Genomic DNA, 22,116 nt, shown 5'->3' with positions numbered 1-22,116 from the left:
TCTGACATGCTCATGCTTAGCTGTAAGATATTAGGAGTCTCAAACAAAAGAATCATTGACCTGACCTTTAAGACACTCTCATGAGCCCCCTTATTTGTCAAGATGCATTCCTGAGAAGTTGACAAAGTCATACAAGTTGTCAAGTCATGACTAGAATCCAGTCCTTGTTTGTTCTTTACAACAGAAGTAATACCAGCAGAAAAACAGCCAATCTCTCCTGAAGCTTTGGTTTGTTTGTATTATTGGGTTGCTTGTTTGGGGGTTTTGTGAAGTTTTATTGTTGTTGTTGTTATTATTAAGACAGGGTCTTGCTATGTTTCCCAGGCTGTCCTTGAACTCCTGGGTTCAAGTGATTCTCCCACTTCAGTTTCCCTAATAGCTGAAATAATAGATATGTTCTACCACACCCACCCAGCTCAAAATTTTCCTTCTTTTTCAGTGCTAGGGATTGAACCCAGGGCCTCATACATGCCAGGCAAATGCCGCAACACTGAGTTACACAACCCCCTAGCCCAGATTGTTGTTTTTTAAATTGAATTAATTTCTAATATTTAAAAATTGGAAGATATCACATATAAGTTCAGATGTCCAGTTTTTTTTTTTTTTTCTGAAAAGTTGAGAACACCAACTTTCTACCCTCAGTGACACAGTTGGAGGGTCCCTTTTGTCAGAATGAAGGTACTCAGGTGGTCACAGTCCCACCTGGTCCACTCCCCGCCCCCTTTACCTTCTCTGTCCCTGTAGGAATTTGAGTAATGATGCCTGCCTTACCCTAAGCTGCAGCTTTGAGACACCTTGCCTAACTATTCAAACAAAACAGTTTCTTATCTGACCTATACACATATGTTTGGCTCTCATTTCCTGACAGTTGAAGATAATATGTTTCAAAGTGGGTGAGCTACTTCCTGGCATTAAGTCTGACTTAAAGAACACTTTGTAGGTCCCCTTGACCAGTAACCATATGGGATTCTCGTGGCAGTTGGCATTCATATACTTAAAAAATACTCTTTTTTTTTTTCATGGGCTAGCTTACTCATTCTGACTTTAAGTAAAGAAAATATTTGGTATCTATAGAATCAAAAAGTTTATTTAGAAAAGTCACTTTCTAGCCAGGCATGGTAGCACACACTTGAAATCATAGCTACTCAGTAGTCTGAGGCAGGAGGATCATTAAGTTTAAAGTTGGTCTGTGCAACTTAGTGAGACCCAATCTCAAAATATAATAAAACATGTTGGGAATATAGCTCTATGGAAGAGTGCTTTGCCTAGCATGTGTAAGGAGGCTCTGGGTTCAATACTCAGAACTGGGAAAAAAAAAAAAAAAAAGCCACTTTCTCATCTGAAGAACTTACTGAATGGTATTTCTTTGAAAGAACCTTTGTGTAGCCTTATGAAATGTACGCACTCCTTCATCAATTGAAATTCTTGAGTTTTTGCAGCCAGAATCTATAGTTGACTGTTAATAGTTGTGATTCTCAGAGAATCTGGTTCTTTTAACTGCACATAGGAAAAGATATGGGGATCTTTAAAAATAACGATGTCAGTACTAGTATTAAAATGATGATGATGATAATGTCTGAAATCCATCCCCAGGAATTATAACTTGTGGTATGAAGTTGGTTTTGGGCCTCTGGAGTTTTTTACTTTCGTTGCAATTGTTTTGTTTTATTGTGGTAGAAAATATATAGCATTAAATGTACATCTTAACCAATTTTAAGTATATAGTTCAGTAACATTAGTATTTTCAAATTTTTGTGCATTATGAATGAATCTCCCAAACTTTCTCACCTTGCAAAGCTGAAACTCCATACTTGCTGCAGAACAACTCCCCACTCCTCCACCCACAGGCCTGACGGTCCTTGGTTTTAAAGACTTCCCAAGCAATGAGCCCCAAACAGAACCATGGAAAGATTCCCTGCCTGCCTGCAAGGATTTCTAGACTTTTATCGTTCTTACCTAGGTTTCCACAGCTGCCAATACCATACAAAATGGGAGGGATGGATTTATTGGCTACATCATAGTTCCAAGACCTCCTATATCCTTGAGTAGTAATTATCCTCTGCCTTGGGCCTTAAATAGTGGAATCACTTCAACTTGACTGCAACTCCACCTATGAGGAACTTACTCAGGTGGCCTGACCTGGCTGGGATCCAGGGGTTTTTATGTCTCTTATCTCCCTACCATTGATAGCTAGCCTGTGTTTAATTTTTTGGCCCACCCTCCATACCAGTTGCAGGTGGGGCATCTGGGAAGGTACACAAGGAAGCTGTGGCATTCCTGGAGCACCCTGGGCCTAGGATGTGGACTCAGAAGAGCCAGCCATTTGGGGGAGAAAAGGTGCTAGGAAGGCCCAGGTCCACACAGCTTTCCTGCCCCAAGAGTGGTGAGACCCACCCCTTGCCTGGGGTGCTATGCTGTTTTGTGATTTTTTTTTTTTTTTTTCATTTTAACATTTTTTTTTTTATTGTAAACAAATGGGATACATGTTGTTTCTCTGTCTGTACATGGCGTAAAGGCATACCATTTGTGTAATCATAAATTTACATAGGGTAATGTTGTTTGATTCATTCTGCCATTTTTTCCCTTCCCCCCTCCCCTCCCACCCCTCCCCTCCATCTATACAGTCCTTCCTTGTTTTGTGATTTTGACTGCTCTTTGCTACATCTCCCTCCACAATTGAGTGGTGTTGTCTGATGTTTATGGTTATTGAAACTTGCTGGTTTTATTAACTTAATTCCTGGCATATCTTATCAGTCTTTCCTGAACCTGATAGAATGGAAACGTTTCCCTGTTCTGGTATTTTCCATGAGCTACCTGCCTTGTCCATCTGTGGAGAGCAGCAATCTTTTTTTTTAACAAAACAGATACAAGTTGATGAAGCCTGGACCATGCTGACATCCTTCCTTGGTAACACAGAATTCAAAACACCTCCCTGCTCTTTGCTGGTGTGTGTCTGATCTTTCTCATTGCCATCAGGTGTGACATCCTGACCCCATGTCATAACCTTCATTCCCTGATAAGTGCTGTCCTGGTAAGTTCCTCCCTGTCAGTGCTGACCTGCTTGACCTGGTCTCCTACAGAAGAATTTAAGTGCATTAGGAAGTTCCAGCTGGACATTTTTATCACCAAACCAAACAGAACCGGGTCACTTTCAGGACCCTGTAGATTATGGGGAAAAGATAATTTTATGAGGAAATTTTTCGGTTGAAGAATTCATCGACTTAAGTGTACCGTTCAGTGGCATTAAGTATATTCTCATGGTTGTGCTGCTCCAAAAAATTGCACTGTTTTGAAGAACTTTGAACCACATATACAAGGTACCTGAAGTTGTCAAATTCATAGGAAAAGGAAGTACAAGGGTGTTTGGCAGGGACTTGAAGTGGAAGGATTCAAGAATTATTTAATGAGTATAGAATTTCAGTTTTGCAAGATGAAAGAGTGCTGTGGTGATGGTAGCAGAATCATGTGAATATACCTAATGCCACCCAGCAAGGACATTCACAAATGGTTAAGATGAGACGTGTCGTGTTATGTGTACTTTGCCACATGTTTTAAAAAAGGAAATGCTGAGAAATAAGAAGGTGTTATAATTGTTATTTAAACAAAAATAAGTAGTTTGTATTATGTGAATTTCTTCTTTGACCAAATTTCTAAAGAGAAAATCCTGTTACAGAGAATTATTTTTATTATGCTTGAGAAATAAATCTTAAAAATGGAAAAGATTTCTCAAAATAGAGCCTAATTTTGTTGGACATTCTGAGGAAGCTATCTTAAGATTCCACATCCATGTGTCCTGCTGACTGGGCACACCCACCCAGTGTCTCAGGGACACTCGCCTCAAATGGAGGTCACCTTTCTCAACAAAGCTGCTCTTCCGATCTCCTTATTTCAGTGAATTAGATATCATCACCCATCCCATCGAACTATTCTGAAATGGGGGCATCTTCCTTGACCCGTTAATTTTCTCACAATCTCCTACATCTAATCAAAATTAACAAGGCCTCTCTGACCACTCACAGACCTTTACATGAATATTCAAAGCAGCATTATTCACAATGGACAAAAGGTGGGGACAAATGTCTATCAACTGGTAAATGGAGAAACAGCGTTCTATATCTATACAACAGACAACTAATCAACAATAAAACAGAATGAATTAGGGTTGGGTGTGTGGTAGAACGCATTCACAAGGTCCTGAGTTCAATCCCCAGCACCACACACACAAAAAAAGGAATGAACTATTGAAACTTGCTACAACACAAAAGAATCTCAAAAACAAAAACACACCTAGTAAAAGAAACCAGACACAAAGGATTATATGTGGTATGGTTGTATTATTTAGGAAAGGCAAATCCATAAAGACACAAAGCAAATCAGTGATGGCCTGGGACTGGAGAAGGGACAGGGATGGGGAGGGGACCTTTTAGGGTGTTGCAAATATCTTAAAACCGGAGGTTGACGATGACTGAAAACCTCTATACAGTTTCTAAAAAATCATTGCACTGTAGGTTTAAAATGAGCATTTTATTTGGAAAATACTTAGATATTTTATATTTAATCAAATAGACATTATGGAAAGGAATACAAGGATGAGTAAATCAATAAAGAGATTTTTTTGGGTGGGATAGATACTGGGTATTGAACTCAGGGGCACTCCACCACTAAGCCACATCCCCAGTCCGATTTTGTATTTTATTTAGAGACAGGGTCTCACTGAGTTGCTTAGTGCCTCACTTTTACTGAAGCTGGCTTTGAACTCTTGATCTTCCTGTCTCAGTCTCTCAAACCACTGGGATTACAGGCGTGCGCCACCACATCTGGCTGATAAAGAGATTTTTAAGAAGGCTTTTAAAAAGATGAACAAGAACTACCACTGCATTTCCTAATTTTTCTCTTCATCTGCACCAATCCTTAATCCCCTCTGGAATTACCTAAGGCTAGCCTGTTTACTTGTTCAACAAATATCCAAGCAACTATCTTGTGCCAGGGCACTTGAGGTAGTCAGCAAGCCAGCTGAGATCCCTGACCTGATGGAGCTTACGTTCCGGGATGGAGGACCCCATCACATCCAGGCTGCACTCCTGTGGCAGTGTCCTAACCTCCCTCCCTACCTCCGGCCTTGCTCCTCTCCATCAGTGGTCACTACAAGCAGCATGAGCCTTCTAAATGCAAGCCTAAACCTCTATTTCCAATGACTTCCAATTGCTCTTTGGATAAATTCTGAACTCTTAACCAGGACCTAACTGAATTTGCATGTCCAAGGTCTGTTAGACATTTGTCCCCACGTGACATCTGCCCTGCTTAGCTACTTGCTCCTTTGCACTTTCCTCCATCTATGCTGGTGAATTCCTTTCCTGGTCTCACAGTTCTTTTCCCTCCTTTCTTATTGCCACACTAATTCCATTTAGCCTATGGGTCTCCCTGTAGAATCCCTTTGTAATTTCTCAATTCCAGTTTAGGAGGCCTTGCTGAAAGTCCTCCAGCCTGCCAGATTCCATCCCATAGTGCCCTGGCAGAGTAGCTATTCAATAAAACATGCCTATTAGATGAATGGACACCCAGAAAGAAGCATGCCAAGAGACAGGTTTAGCTGGGGTTGACTTTGGTTACTCATGTGATGCCACAGCCACCACACTTAAGGGAAGGAGTCCTTTTCAGAGTCAGGAAGCAGGCACTTTATATACCATACACATGAAGGACAGAAACCACCCCCACAAATCTGTAGACCTAAAGGAAGCATAAATTAAAATCTTTGCTGTTTGTCACTTTGATCAACAAACACCCATCTATGAAAAAAAAAAAATTCCAAACTGGGACAGATTTTTAAAAAATCCCTTCTCCAAATTAAATCAGTCAATGGAGACTCTCAGCCTCCCCATTGGATAAGAAAGGAAAAGTGGTTTGGAGGGGGGTTAGGGAGAATTAGCTATGAAATGGAGTTGGGTTTCCTAAGCCTCTCATTGTGCCTGTTGGCGGGACTGTCAGCTGTTAGGTCGCTAGCTCTGAGAACTTCTATTGGACTTCTGAGTTGTGATCATACAGCAGGGACTCAATTCATCTGTTACTTTGCTCTCTCAAAGTTTCTTTTGCAATTACCCATTATACATATGTAATTTTAAAAATATCCTATGGCTAGTGGTTGAGAAAAAAGACATTTCTCAGAAGAAGGTGACCCCAGTTCTCCCTTCTGCTTCTGGAAACTCATGTCCTTCTCTTTTCTCCCCTTTTGTTCACGTAAAGAGAAGGATATGTAAGTGTAACTGCTGGTAAGAGAAAAGCAGGTGGGGTGGGGAGTGCTGCAGGGTTTAAATAGCCTGTGAAGAGCACATGAGGATTTGCCTCCTCACCATTTTTAGTTGTGCAGTTCAGTAGTGTTCAGTACATTCACGCTGTTTTACAACAGGTCTCCAGAGCTTTTTACATCGTGCACAACTGAACTCTATGCCCACTGCACAGCTCCCATTTTCCCTGCTTACTTACTATTGTTTTTAAATTAGAATAAAAAAGATGAACTTTTATGATTTTTTTTTTTTTGTACTGGGGATTGACCCCAAAGGTACTTTACATCTGAGCTACATTCCCAGTTCTTTTTATTTTTATTTTTAAGTTTTGAGACAAGGTCTTGCTAAATTGTTCAGGCTGACCTCTAACTTGCCATCCTCCTGCCTCAGACTTCTGAGTTGCTGGGATTACAGACATGCACCACCACTCCTGGCTACTTTTCTAATTCTTTATAAAACACATTATGTATCAGTAAGTCAAAGTTTTTGAGGTTTTTTTTTTTTTTTTTTTTTTTTTTTGTTAAGGTAAAAGATACCTGTTTTCCTCAAACAATGATCACTTACCAATATTTCTCTAGATTGTCTATCTTTTCTAATCTTCTACACCTTTCCCCGATCACTTACCAATATTTCTCTAGATTGTCTATCTTTTCTAATCTTCTACACCTTTTAAGATTGATGAGGGAGAAAATAACTCCTATCCTTAAATTTTAGCAGCTTCTCCAGCTTTCCCCACAACATGGGGGTTGAACGAAGCTTGTTTTATAGTTGCTTGGAAGCAGAATGGTCCTGCTTACCTGGAGCATATGTCAAGTTTCCAGAAGTCATTTCCTTCCTCCCACCCACCCAGCCTCCACATTCTCCCTATTCTCCAGCAACTGTGACATGAGCACCAGGGGCCCCACCTGGCTTGGCTCCAGTTTTCTGAAGTCTGCCAGTTAGTTAATAAGAAAACCAGGGATGTAAATCATGGGTGCAGACAGGTTCTCTGGGGAAGCTTTTAAGTTCTGTCAGGTCTTCTCATTCCTATACACAGGAAAGAGACCAGTGCTCCCTTCAGACACAAATATGAATATAGACCAAGGTGGGGTCTTCAGACACAAATATGAATGGAAATCAGAGATAAACAAGGTGGCTGTGGGCAGGGAGTGGGAGGGAAGCACAAAGTCACTTTATGAAAAGTGGGGAATCCCATGCTGGATTTTTTTTTTTTTTTTAAACAGCACTGAAGATTGGTTGTAAAAAACAGAATTCTTCACCTGGCAGTTCCCATACTGATAATGGAAGGGTTCTCAGTTGTGAATTAGCAATATGGAATACCAATAAAAAAGTTGTAAAGCGTTATTTGTTTGTTTTGTGAACTTGGTAGTTCAAGACTCCAATTGGACATTTATTGGAACTCTATTCTCATGCACTATAGGTCCCCAGATGAATAAGAAAGATGTGGCCCCTGCTCTCAAGAATCTTACCATACAGCTGTCAAAACCCTGGAGTATATTACATAGAACAGGCTGAAGGCTGGGGTAGTCTGAGGAACAAAGTCAGGGCCCCCTAATTCTTTAGGGGATCAAACCAGAAAGGCAAATAAAAAACTCACCATAGTGCCTGAAAAACTGCTCAAAAATGAAAGTTGTTCTTAAAAACACGAATAATAGCATTGTCCAGAGACATTGACCTAGGAGTAGATCTATTGAGAATCCAGGACATACATGCTTCACAGCAATGTATGGTATGCACCCAAAATTAAACTCACAAATTTAGGGGAAAAATGAATAGAGCAGTTGAGGAAAGATCTGGAAGGAATGGGACTTACATTATCATTGGGGGTACAAGGAGGACAACCTGGACTCATAATTTAACCATTTCTTTTTTTTTTTTTTTTTTGTACCTGGGATTGAACCCAGGGGCCCTTAACCCCTGGACCACCTCTCCAGCCATATATATATATATATATATATATATATATATATATATATATATATGTATGTATGCAGTGGTATATATATACATCCCACTAAAAAAGGTAATATATATATATATATATATGAATTTATATATATGTGTATATTTAGAGACAGTCTCACTGAGATGCTAAGTGCCTCACTAAGTTGCTAAGGCTGGCTTTGAACTCATGATTCTCCTGCCTCAGTCTCCTGAGCCGCTGGGAATACTACAGGCATGCTCCACTGTGCCCAGTTTAATTTAACCATTTCTATGTATCCTGTGCACCATGGGGCATCTGAGATGAATGAGGCAGAATCCCTGCTCCTTTTGTTAGAGAGATTTTTGTTTTAATGGCACCAATTTTATTAAAAGTAAAATGTGGTAAGGATTCTATTAGGTGACTGATGCAGTTTTGAACATTCAGAGAAGGCAGGGATTCTTTTTATTTTATTTTGGTACTGGGTATTGAATGCAGGGGCACTCAACTACTGAGCCACACCCCCAGAGCCTCCCCTTTTTTCCGCAGTCTTTTTAATAATTTTTTAGAGACAGGGTCTTGCTAAATTGCTTAGAGCCTCACTAAATTGCCAAGGCTGGCTTTGAACTCAAAATCATCTTGCCTCAGCCTCCCCAGCTGCTGGGATTACAAGTGTGCACCACCATGCCCGACTGAGGCAGGGATTATTTTTGGATGAAGATCAGAGAAGTGTCACTGAGAAAGGATACATATTGCAGGTCCTAGAAGGCTAGCATTTCTATGGTAGGGAAGACTGAAACCCAGACAAAGGAAAATGTGAGTCAAATGTCTATGAGGGAAACCAGGGCATGCTTGCAAAATGAAAATTATTTTACTCTATAAAAGTCTTTAGAAAAATCTGTCCCCCAAAGCTGCACCACTGAGAAAGGAATCAGGAAAAATTTAGTGCCCTTCATTTGCAAAAAGACAAAAATTTTAAGGAAAAAATATAGTAAGTTTCCATTTACTGAGGAGAAAGATCATTTTGGAGAGGTTGAGGGATTTGCTCATCCTCCATTACAAGTAAATGAGTTTCCAAATAGCTTTATTTTTCTGGGTGCCCAAATAGTAATAAAGCCTTTGCCTTCAAATGTATGGATATGTCCACTTTCCTTCACCCTCGGGAAGACAGCAAAACTTTGTCCTCTTATTAAAATAGTTTAACTTAACAGTGTATCTTGGTCATGGAGGTGCAGAAAATCCCATGCTGGATATGTAGACATTCAGTTCCACAAGGTCTGTACTTCAGAAGCACACAGACATCCTTGAGTCCTCCTTCTGCCACCTCTTCACTGTTGGACTTTAACAAGTTACTTAAAAGCTGAGCTTTTGTTCCCCCTGTAAAACAGGACTGATAATAGCTGCCTTGGGTATTATTGTAAAAATTATAAATAATAAATGGTTGCTGTTACAGTGACTTATAGACTGTTGCTCAGCTCTTTCTGGGCAAGTCTGTCTTTGTATTGATTCTGCTATGAAGTAATGGCAACTAAGAGCCTGTTAGATCTGCTCAGGTTTCTGTTATCTTTTTGCTTTTGGCCAATGCAAGCACACTTTGGACACCTCCCAAACTTGCTGATTACAAGAACTTTAAAAATAAATTTTCTCTCCCATCTTATCTTGTGGTTCCTAGGCAAGAACACAAAAGTATGCGGAATAACACTGACATCCGGCTTGGAGTAGAAAGGTTTCCTGAACACCTACTGGGAGAAAGTTGTGTTTAAAAACAAATAAGCTGGAAAGTAAAGAAAGATCTTCCTCCTGCTGGACTCTGCATGTGAAAGTATAAAATAAAACTTGCAATTTGAGGCAGATGAAAGAAACCCTAGAAAATTAACTCTGAAAAAGTTAGCATGGTGGTTGATGGCTAGAATTGCTTTCAGAAGCATTTGTTTAAAGAATAAGAGGAGGTGACTTGGCTTCTTTAAGTCAGTAATAAGGCTGCTGCAAAAGTCAATAGGCGCTGCATTTAATTCCTCTGTTTTTCTTTTGAGAGCCAAAGAAACTAGTACTCCAAGATCAACAAAGCTTGACAATTTGCTGGTGGGAAAATTTCATTTTCAAATACAAATATGAAGGTTTACAAATGAAGATCAGACAGTTTTTGTTTTTCGTTTTAAACTTGGAGCACCAAATAAGATTTTACCACTTTTGAAAAATATGTAGACATTCAGTTCCACATTGCCTGAACCTCATAGTAGTAAATCATCAAAGTAATCATTTCAGAAAAGTCCTAGTAACTTTCCTGTCTTTGAGCTCCTTTGTTTTTGCTTCAGTATTGAGGATTGAATTCAGGGGAACTCTATCACCAAGATATATCCCCAGTCCTTTTTATTTTTTATTTTGAAACCAAGTCTTGTTATGTTGCCTAGGGTCTTGCTAAATTGCCCAGGTTGGCCTTGAACTTGGGATCCTCCTGCCTTAGCCTCCCAGTTGCTGGAATTACAGGCATGTGACACTGTCTCTGGCTTGTTTTTAACTCTTGAAGTTATTTTTCCCCAGCAATGATAATGGCACTGTTGATGACATTTCAATATTTAATTTATTTTCATGCTGTCAAGACTTAATATACTAGAGTCTTAAGAAGCAAACCTAGTTGGTAGAATAGGTGTTTTGATGTTATAAATAAAAATAATGACAGGTCTTTTTTCAGAGGTCTCAAATTCTGATCTAATGCAAAGACCCAAAGCACCAAATCAACCAGTGAGTTCATTTAAAAAGTCATTTGGGGTCTGGGACTGTAGGTCAGTGGTGGAGCACTTGCCTGTCATGTGCAGGACCCTGGGTTTAGTCCCTAGCACCAAGTAATTATGGTTTTGTTGTTGATGTTTTGTATTGTTATGAAGTAATCATTGTTAATGTCTTTGATAAGTCAGGGAAGCAATGAGTCATATGTTTATAATCAGTAGAAAGCATGATTCTTTTAGCCATTTAAACAGATTTCTATATGCTGTATTTTCAGTTTGCATGCCCGTTTTTTAGAGTGTCACCTGTCTCCATTCCCAGTTCTCCTCTCTCCTTATCTATCATGTGAGATTGGATTCAGAAGCTCAATCTGGCTTTAGACCCTCCCCCTACTTGCCTCTAGGCAAGCTGGTGTTTTCCATTCCAGGTTTACTCTTGGTTCAGGCTTTCTTCCTTTTTATCTCTCATCTGTGCACTGTCTCTCTGGCTTTATCTCCCTAGCCTGTCATCAGGCAGGTTCTCAGGGAAGAACAGTCCACCCTCTGTATCTGTCCAATTGACCAACCACAGATCAAAACTCTACTATGCCTGTGATGTTGCACATGTGGACTCTTTTTTCCTTGTCATTGTTCCCTAAACAATACAGAATGATAGCTATTTACATAGCATTTCCATTGTATTAGGTATTATAAATTATCCAAAGATGATTTGTAAAGACTACTGAAGGGGATGGGGATGTAGCTCAGTGGTAGAGAACTTGCCTAGCATGTGTGAATCCCTGGGTTCCATCCCCAGAACCATACAAACAAATTAATTAATTAATAAAAATAGAGTATACAGGGCTGGGGTTGTGACTCAGTGGTAAAGCGCTTGCCTGGCATGGGTGAGGCACTGGGTTTGATCCTCAGCACCACATACAAATAAACAAACAAAATAAAGATATTGTGCCCATCTACAACTGAAATAAATAAATAAAATAAAAATAGAGTATACAGGAGGATATGTGTAGGTTATTTGCAAATACTACACCGTTTTATATAAGGGATTTGCACACCTGTGGATTTTGGAATCTTTGATGGGGGAGTGTCCTGGAACCAAGCCCCAAGGATAGCAAGGGATGACTGTATGAGTTAAAATACAAATCACAAGCCAAGGACAGGAATTACACTAATTTGCGTCTCTAAATCAGTTATGCTTTCCTGTCCTTATGCCTCCCCCAAAACCTTTTTTTTTTTTTTTTTTTTTTGGTACTGGGGATTCAACCCAGGGGGGCTTAACCACTGAGCCACATCCCCAGCCCTTTTTTATATTTTATTTAGAGGCAGGGCCTTACTGAGTTGCTTAGGGCTTCCCTAAGTTGCTGAAGCTGGCTTTGAACTCATGATCCTCCTGTCTTAGTCTGCCAAGATGCTGGGATTACAGGCATGCACCACCACACCCCACTTACCCCAAAATCTTTATCTTCACTTATATCTGAATACATGGAAACCCGAATAATTTTCTGGGGGCAAGGAACTTTATAGCTTCCTTTAAAAGGTGGGATTATGTCCCAGAAGAGATTTCAGTCCTCCAGTTTTATACTTCTTGGACATCATCAATTAAAATCCTCACTTGCCTTGACAGAAAATGTCCCCATTCTGTGTAGGCACAGCTTGGGCTCTGAACGCTCTCTGCCTCGGTCCTGTCTGCCCTTGTGCACTCCCCTGGGCACATTCTCTGATGACAAGGACATACCAGGATTTGAATGCACTCCAGTTGAACCCATGCTGTTAAGGACCTGTCACTGGCAGAGCTTTACCTTTCAGGATTCGGCCTGCAGCCCTTATTGTCACCTAGATCACATGTGTTTCTCAAAGAGTCAGCGCCTTTCACATACCAAGCACACTTCACCTTCTTTTGGAAGGTTGCTGCCTCTAATGGGAGGTGGCAGCTGTCAGTAGTTCATGTCAACACCGCTCAGAGCTTTAGGGTTGAAAAGGAAAAACACTTTCTTCAGCACAAACCACCAGAGTCAGTTTCAGGTCGGCGAGATTTGAGTTGCCTGGATTGTAGCTCGACTTCCACCTTTTTTCCAGGTGAATTTATAAAGTGGATTTTCTTCTCTGAAACTTTGCTTGGTGACCAAAATTTAAATGAATATCATAAGTAGATGACTTTACAGTAATTCCCCAATATAGTCACCCTTTCCCCCCCATGCAAATTTAATGATGATTTTACACACTACTTAGTTAAGAAGAGCTAAAATTCAGTAAGCACTTAATTTATACCAGGCACTGATCCAGTGCCTGGTATAAAGTATTAGACCTAAACCTCCAGTAACTCTGTGGTTAAGACTGAATGTTTAGCTCCCATTCCACAGATGAGGAAGCTGCTCCATGGAGGTAAGTGACAAGCCCATGGTCACATAGTAAGTGCCACAGCCAGGTCTCACATCTACCTGTACCGCTTCCAGAGACTTCATTCAGAATCATGATGCAACCCTGGTCCCTGGGGAATGGGATTACACCTTAATGACAAAGGTACGTGGTTAAAATCATTGAGCCCAGCACCCCCCATTCAACCTATGCTCCACACGCATCCGTGTGACTTCCTCAATGAGCAGATCTGATCACAACCCTGGTGTAACAGTTTTAGTGATTTCTTTTGGCCTACAAGATAAAGTCTAAATCCTAAAGATGGCCTACAGACCTTCATCTTCCATCAACTCCCTCCCCAGGTACATCAATTGCCTCCTGCCTGTGCCCTGGTGATGGTACTTGCAGTACCCCAGTTGGTCTGTGCTGTTTGATGTTTTGGGACCTTTCATACTGAACTACTCCTTCCCACTTCTTGCACATCCTTCAGGACCTCTCTCAAACACCCTCTGTATGCCCTCTTGGACATAAACATCCTCTTTTGCTTGCTAACAGGATATAGAACTATTAATGAAAATAATCAAAGCTACCATTTTTGAGCTCATGCATGAGGCACACTGATGAGCCCTTTGAATGATGGCTAGGTACAATTCTTGAGCCACAGACACAATTATTGAAGAAATATACTTTGTTTTTTTTCATTGCTGGAGATTAAACATAGGACTTCATGAATGCTAAGCAAGTGTTCTGCTATCAAGCTACATCCCCAGCATTTTTTTTTTTTTAAACTGGCCATAATTTCTATTTTAAGACCTCATTCAGCTGGGACACAGAAACCTATTATCAGCCAGTTAAGGGTCTCTCTAGCTCCTGGGGTTGCAGCTGAGATGTAAGAGGCTTGGGCAGAGTTCAGCTATGAGTGTGTGGTGTGTGTTATAGTAGTGGGGCCAGTTGAAGTTGCACCTTTGGTCTCCATGTTGCCATCTCTCCTTGCTGGTGTCTGGTCTGTGTCTGGTCACCATCCCAGCCAGTATGGTGGCATCTGCTTCCCCCTCAAGTTAATCAGGAATTTGTGCCCTCTTGGCTTTAACAGAAACATTTTACCCATCCTGAACCATGGTGGGTGGGGAGGATTGGTGAGAAGCACGAGGCACTTTCTGGTCCAGGTGCATCACAAGATAGTTCTTTGAAGCCCGTTCTAACTTCTCCCAGATGCTTGCCTAGCTCAGGACCTGTCTATGTATTTTCTGCTCCAGATCTGAGTCTTTCTGGAACTTCTGTCCAGGAGTTACTCCAAGCTTCTAGTGTTCCTTCTGTTTCCTTGGATTCTCCTTGCCTGTCTGCTTTCGTCTTAGAAAGCTGTACTATGTGTTGGGGAGGAAAGCTGGCTCTAATTGAATATTATTCTAAATCTTAAGTCTTTTGCCTGACTCCTTTGTTCTTTGAGTTCTGATGAGTCATGCCTTCCTGGTCAATGAATGACACTAGCTGGGAGGAAAGACCAGGGCTACCAGGAATTCGACAGAGAGAGTAAGGACAATCAATAACTCACTCTTACTGAATGGGTAGTATCTTAGTCAGGTAGGGCATGGTTGGAGGAGGGGATCCCTGGGGCATGCCTTGGAAGGGTGCAGCTTCCCTGTGGCTCCTTCCCCCTTCTCTCTCTTGAGTAGCTTTCCTGGGCTAGGCCCTTCCTGGATTATGTGCTGTCTCACCTTGGGCCCAGAGCAATGGAGTCAGCCATTGTCAACTGAAACCTCTGAAACCATGAGCCCCAAATAAACTTTTGCTCCTGTAAAACAAAACAAAACTCACTCTTATCCTTCCCCAAAACACTCAATGATTATTCAATATAATCTAAATAACCTTCTGTGGATATTATGTGGTATAATTTTTCTTATTTTACAGAACAAAAATTAAGGCTTAGTGAGATCAATTTACTTTGCCTTCAGCTGGCAAGCTGTTGAATATCGTCCATGCTCTTAACTACTCCACAATCTTCATCACATGGGACCAAAATGATTTCTTTAAGACCTGAGTTTCTCACTGAACCATGAGCTTCTTGAAGTTCATGCCAGTGCCTCATCCAATACCTGTCACATAGCATGTGCTTGGTAATTGCATTTAAGTAGGTTAAGGAGAGAGAAAGGACTGTATAAAGGAGAAATAAAAGATGAGTGGGAAAATTCCCCTATGGTAAGCTATTCTGAAACTTCCCAAATGATATTCTGTCAACTAAAATGTAAGTGGCATTAGAAGTTTTAATCCTTTGGCTCAGTGGTGGTGCAGGCCTGTGATCCCGGTGACTCCTGAGGCTGAGGCAGGAGGATCGCAAGTTTGAGACCTTCAGAAACTTAGCATTCTGTCTCAAAATAAAAACTAAAAAGGGATGGGGATGTGGTTCAGTGTTTAAGTGCCCCTAGGATCAATCCCCATTACAAAAAGAAAAAAAAGGAAAAAAGAAAAAAAAAAAAAGAAAATAGTTTTATTCCTTTTATTAATAAATAACTTAATAAAATGTATTATTTAAATCAAACCTATAACTAGACTCTCCTTACATTATATGGTCAGATAACTCTAGGTATAGAAATTAATTCCTTGTGTCCCTAAAAGGGTGTAATGTGATTGGTGACAACAATGACAAGTGAGAATCAGGTGTGTACGTGAGCTGTGGCCAGAATTGCTGACAGTTATTATCAGTCAATGCAGCCCTAGTTGATTTTATTTCCTTTCTAGATATTTTCAAACAAGATGCTGGTGGTATATAAATCTGAAAACAGCCTGTCACATGGTGCATGCCTGTAATCCTAGCTACTTGGGAGGCTGAAGCAGGAGGATCAAAAGTATGAGGCCGGAATGGGCAACTTCACAAGACTCTGTCTCAAAATAAAATAAAAAGGGCTGGGGCTGTAGTTCAGTAGTAGAGCACCTCTGGGCTCAATCCCCAGTACAATGAAATAAATAAATAATTAAATCCGAAAACTTCAAAACCATGTGGAATTCCACATCTTTCTATTATGTTTTGGTCTGGAGACTCTTGTTTTACCACATTACATAAACATCTCTAATAAGAAGTATCATATTTATTAGACTATGCATATAGTTGAAGAGTGAAGGTCTTCAACTGTGACATGCCCAAGTTACAATCCAGGCAGGTTTGCTCTCCAGTATTTTTTTTTCTTTATAATCATCTACATGTGTTTTATTTTTTAAAGTTTCTCTATTTGATGTAATAAAGGATACTACAACACAGTATAAGGAAAATGATACAGTCAGTCTTCACCCCATCTCTCCCAAGTACTGTATATTAACAGGCTGGTGTGCATTCTTCCTTGTTCATTTAATATATGGTCAAGCACCTGCTCACAGGGGTTTGCTTTTGCTTCTTTCATCCTCTTTCCTGACCTCCTTCCTTGTCTTTTATGCTCCTGCTAAGACCCACCATTCTTTCTCTTTTCCTTTTCTCCATTCCTCCTCCATCTCATTTTTTCTCTGCTCCTCTTCTCTATTTTTTCAGTTTCCACCTCTCCTCTTCCTCGCTGTGTTTGCCTTGGAGTACCCAGGGTCTCAGGAAACCAAGTTCATTTTCAAGGTGTGATGTTTCCATCTGAGCTTTGGGTTTGAGCTTTATTCTTGGGTTGTTTTGTGCCTCAGCACAAGAAAAGAGAGAAAGTAGCACACCTTATGTCCTTCCTAAGCTTTTCTCCAGGAAGCAGTAAATTCACATTGCATATGTGTTTCTTCTTGGTCATGAGCTATTTATATTAACCATTACACATTACCTTAAAACTGATTTTCAGTATTCAACAGGTCTGACATTGTTTTACTAAAATATCAATATTCAAAAGAAGAGTATCAATAAACCAGGGAATTTATTGCATGGTTGCAGCAATAGATAGATGCTATTATTATCATGCAAAGTTGCATGTTTCAAATAATTATATTTTTCACATCATAATTTTATTTACTTCAGGGGCTGGGACTGTAGCTTAGTGGTAGAGTGTTTGCCTAACATGTATGAGGCACTGGGTTTAATCCTCAGTACCACATAAAAATAAATAAATAAAATAAAGGTATTGTGTCCATCTATAACTAAAAAAAAAAATTTCAAAAAAAGAATGCCAAATCAAATTGGGGGCTTATTTAATATTTTAAAGTACAGAAGTAATGGTGACTATTTCTACCTGCAATTTGATATTATACAGTACACTATATATTATGAAACTACACTACAATATACAAAAAGAAGTTAAATCATGTATATGGTTTCTATACATAGTCTCTTTAAACATACAATTAATTACATGTATTAGGCTAATTAAAATGAAATAACTCTGGGGGCTGGGGCTGTAGCTCAGTTGCAGAGGGCTTGCCTAGCACATGCGAGGCACTGGGTTTAATCCTTAGCACTACATAAAAATAAACAAATACAATTAAGGCATGTTGTCCATCTGCAACTAACACAAAAATTTTTTTAAATGAAATAAAGAATAAGTGCTGAATCTACAATTGAGAGATGTGTACCAGAAATACTAAATTTCTAGAGTTTTTTTGTTTGTTTGAAAAAATACTAATTCTTACAAATTTCTTCTTCCTAATAAGAACCTGATAATTGCTGTGTGAAAACTAACTTATACATATGTATATAATATGAACCAATCCATTCTGAATTCTACTAGATCCTCAAACAGTATATTCTACTGGATGTCATTTTAAATATTTGTTTTAGAGGTCATATTTATCTCACACTGCAATTTGGGTTGGTAGGTGGAAATATTTAAGAAGAGAAAACCAACTTGGCCTGTGATTGTACAAAGTGCCCCTACTGGGTACTATAAACCTATTTTTGACCTACAACCCTTCTCTCATAGGTACTAAGGGACCTCAGGGGATTCTGCCTCTGATGTCATGGTGCTACTGGGATAGAGATTTTTTTTTTTTTTTTTTTTTTTTTTTTTTTTTTTTTTTTTTAGCAGTGCTAGGGGTCAAACCCAGGGCCTCATGCATGATGCATGTTAAGCACACACTCTACCACTGAGCTATACCCCTAGCTCTATGAGGGATATATTCTGGTCTCTGTTCTTTTACTCCAGTATCAGAAAAGGCTTTAGGGGAGGTGAAGAAGCAAAAAACTTGTCTTTTTAAAAGTGTAAGTTCTAATGGTATGTGAATTACATCTCCATTAAGATTTTTAAAAAGGGTTGGGGTTGTAGCTCAATGGTAGAGTGATTGCCTACTACGTGTGAAGCATGGGGTTTAATCCTCAGCACCATATAAAAATAATTGAATAAAATAAAGGTATTGTACTCATCTACAACTAAATATATATATATATATATATATATATATATATATATATATTTTAAAACCCATGACTTTAAAGAAAGTATGCACATAGCAGATTCCAGACTAGCCATGTACACCCTAAGAGTAGACTATTGTTTTTTTTCCTGTTACTTTCTCACAAAATACAGTAATAGTTTTAAACATTTTATTTCTTCACCAATTTTTTTTTTCATTAAAAAAGGCTTTGGATTCTAACTTGATGTGTTATTTCTGAAAGCAGTCAATATAGGAACTAAAGGACAGTGTGACTACAGAGAACATCATTAATAAGTGGCTTGGAGTTTACACACACAGGATACATGTATCTATTCAGAGTCACTTACTAGCTTTGCTTTGTGAAGGCAGGGACAGACCATTTTTGCAGAAGATCTGAAGCACCAGGTGAGGGCATTTGCCCCAGTTCATGCAGAGAGACATTGGCATAATTTTGTAGTACTGCTGAGATTTCTTCATTTCATACCTCACCTTAGATCCCATGAGACAGGTTGCTTTTCTTCCATCTAAAAATATGCCTCCAAACTGCAGATACAAGTAAAAAGTATTTCTCTAGAACCTGTGGTCCAATGGAAGCCCAGAGACCTCTGGTCACAGGGATTAATTTCACTGGTCCAATACAATCTGTGTGGGTGGTAAGATTTGGATCCAAAGTGTGTGTGTGTGTTTTCCCAAAGTGTGTTTTTAATCACCAATTTAAAGTGATGTTTCACACAGGGATAGAGATCTGTTCCACCCTTAGGAGATTTCACCTGACTGAGCATTTAGGAAACAAGATAAAGCAGCAGCAGGAGAGGAGGCCTTATGGTTCTGCCTGAAAGTTTCTGGCTGTGTTCTCCAGCTAACACTTATTCCCCCAACATGGTGGTGTTAGCAGCAATGTACTTCATAAAATGGAAGTGTTGACCTCTTCTTCAAGGCCTAAGTTCTGGACATCACCTGCCTGTGGATTCCCACAGGACATTAGGACACAGGCAACATTAGCCTCCCAGCTTCCAGTGCTTAGGAACACTGTGGTACTGGTTGACTGCATGACAGGTGCATATGCAGGTGTAGCTGCTTATGAAACCACACGTAAAGCAAAATACAATTGTAAGGGGGATAATACCTTTGGGGTGGAGGCCTGTCCAGGAAGATTTCATTAAAGACGGCTGTGGCTGCCAATGCTCCTGAATCCTGCCAGGATGTAACAAAGAGCTCGCCAAGTAAAGGCAAATGGATCAGCTGTAACTGAGTACTGTAACTCAGTAACTGAGGCCCCTAGCTCCTGCCTAGTTAGGAATTGTCTTCTCTATGTCTATGTGCATATGAATTGCTTAAAGTATAGGACCTGGAAATTTTTGAGGGATTCTGCCGGAGATTACCCAATTTCAAACCTTATTGTTATTTTAATCTCTGGAGATGGAGATGACATATGAAAACAATTAAAAGAAGTATGGGTGTGGGGAGGGTACTCACCTCCATTGAAAGAGGCTGAAAGAACATTTGAAGAAATATCAAGAGGGAAATAACACAGTCCTTTCCTTAAGAATATTAACTAATGCCCTGTATCATAAATGCAAAACAAACTCAAATATATGCATTGTCTAAAACCCCAAAGTTTGCAGTTTAATAAAAAAAATCTCCAGAAAGATTAGTACAAGAACTGATAAAAGCACCTCTCCCTTGATGATTTGAAATGATGCTCATGCAAACAAAAGGGGGGCCGAGAAGAGGCTTCAGCAGCTGTACCCCTTCCTCAACAACCTGAATCTCTCTGGTTGACTTATACTGAAAAAAGGACATACTGAGAAAAGTGTAGTTATTTTTCTTGTAATGTGAGCCTTTTTTCCCCCCGCAGCGGTGAACTTTTTACCTTGCTTCAATTCATGCTTCATTTGGTCAATTACTAACTGTATAGCTCCTGTAAAGCGAGCTCCGGCTTCGTAAAGTTGATATTTTGCTTTTGGATTTTTGTTCATTTCAAAATGCGGGAGCAGGGGTGAAGACACCTCTGAGTGTGAACTGACAGAAGGGACCGAGTGTGTGCGTCTGTCCCCTTAACGAGGGCACCCGCGGACGGCGGAGAGGCGAGTCGCGCGCGACTCCTCAGTCCCAGAATCCGTTTTCAAACCTTAGGGAGCCTTCTTTGTCATTGAAATGCAAATCCCGTCCTGAGCGCCCGGGCCAATCGGGAGGCTTCCTGTGGGATTACCTGGTGGCGGGCGCCCGGCGAGCGCGGCCCCTCGGGCGGTGGGGCGGGCGCGGGGCTGTGCGCGGCCCCCGGGCCGGAGGTGCGGTGGTGAAGCCCGTCGGCGCCCCCGCGCCGGGACCAGCCTCTTGCGCCGCACGCGCGGGGTCCGCCGCTGCAGCCCGTGGCGCGGCGGTCCGCCCATTGTTGAGCGCGGCCGAGCGCTCGGGCGATGCCCGGTCGTCTCCTCGCAGCCCGGGCGAGGTTTGAACTTGGCGTCGGCGGAGCCCCACGCAGCCGGGAGGCGGGGGCGGCGATGGTGAGTGCGGGGCGGGGGTCCGCTACCCCTCGCGGGCGTCGGGCGCGGCCGGGGACGCGAGCTCGCGGCTGCCTTAGAAGCGAGGAGGGCGGTGCCGGCCGGCGGCTTTCGGAAAGCGTGTGCGTTTCACTCTGCGGTGATACCGGGAAACCCTGGCTTGGCGCGGTTTCCCAGAGCCGGCTTCCCGGCCAGCAGCTGGCCCGGTGCGGGCAGGTGGCGTGCTCGAGGGTCTCCCGCCGCTCCGTGGCCCTGGCTTTTTTATTAGCGAGGAGAGGCTGCCACTCTAAGAGGAAAAGAATTGTTGATTATTGACAGCATGAAAACTTTTCAGGAGAAATGATCTGTGAAATGTTTTAATTTTGATAAATTGCTTCCCACGAGGGCTCCTATGGAGTTTAGAACGCCTTGCCTTTCTTAATTTTACTGGATTTGTTTCTGTAGGAAAGGCCCCAAACGTGCTTTGAGGGGCGTGACCCCCCCACTTTCGTTCTCTGTACATCTTAAGGGTATTATTTTGAAACGTGTGTGCCACTGTCAGGTAGCATGGCTGTCACTGGCTTTCTTCTGAATTGCCAGCGGAGTATCAAAAGCCTTGTTGCGGAGGGGGTTGTAAAGTTCCCATACAAAGAGCGTCCTTTGGTTGGGGTATATTCCTCTCTTCCTCTGATGTCTTTTTTTTTAATTTTTAAATTTTATTTGTTCTAATTAGTTTACATGACAGTAGAATGCATTCATACATTTTGTTAGATCATACATAGTGTGTAATCTCTCATTTTTCTCATTATACATATACATCGTTATGCAGTCATACATGTACAGGAGGTAATAACGTCTGTTTCACCCTACTATCGTTCCTTCTCCCATACCCCTTACATCCCAGCCCCTTTTAAATCCTAGCGTTGTTGGGGACCGCTTGTGTGCAGGGGCGCTTTTTGACTGAGCAAATGGGCACCCATATGCATATAATCTCCACGGAGAGACTACTGTGAGAGATCAGAGTGCAACAG

At 40.9% G+C, this 22,116-nt stretch overlaps 1 protein-coding gene across 3 annotated transcripts in view; it reads left to right on the top strand.

Moving 5' to 3' along the window:
- Shroom3 (shroom family member 3) overlaps nucleotides 1–22,116 on the top strand; it is a 172,088-nt gene that overhangs the window by 68,363 nt on the left and 81,609 nt on the right. Inside the window, exon 1 of one of the 3 annotated variants that reach the window (XM_047566175.1) lies at nucleotides 20,804–21,109. The exons of the other annotated variants lie outside the window; for them this stretch is intronic. The gene's annotated coding sequence lies outside the window, so the exon portion shown is untranslated. Of the gene's footprint in view, nucleotides 1–20,803; nucleotides 21,110–22,116 lie in introns of those variants that run through there. 3 annotated transcript variants of the gene reach the window in all.

The sequence above is a fragment of the Sciurus carolinensis genome, chromosome 10, assembly GCF_902686445.1.
Source record: "Sciurus carolinensis chromosome 10, mSciCar1.2, whole genome shotgun sequence".
NCBI lineage: Eukaryota > Metazoa > Chordata > Mammalia > Rodentia > Sciuridae > Sciurus > Sciurus carolinensis.
Note: the sequence above shows the minus strand (reverse complement) of the source record. Positions and strands in the feature narration are given on the sequence as shown.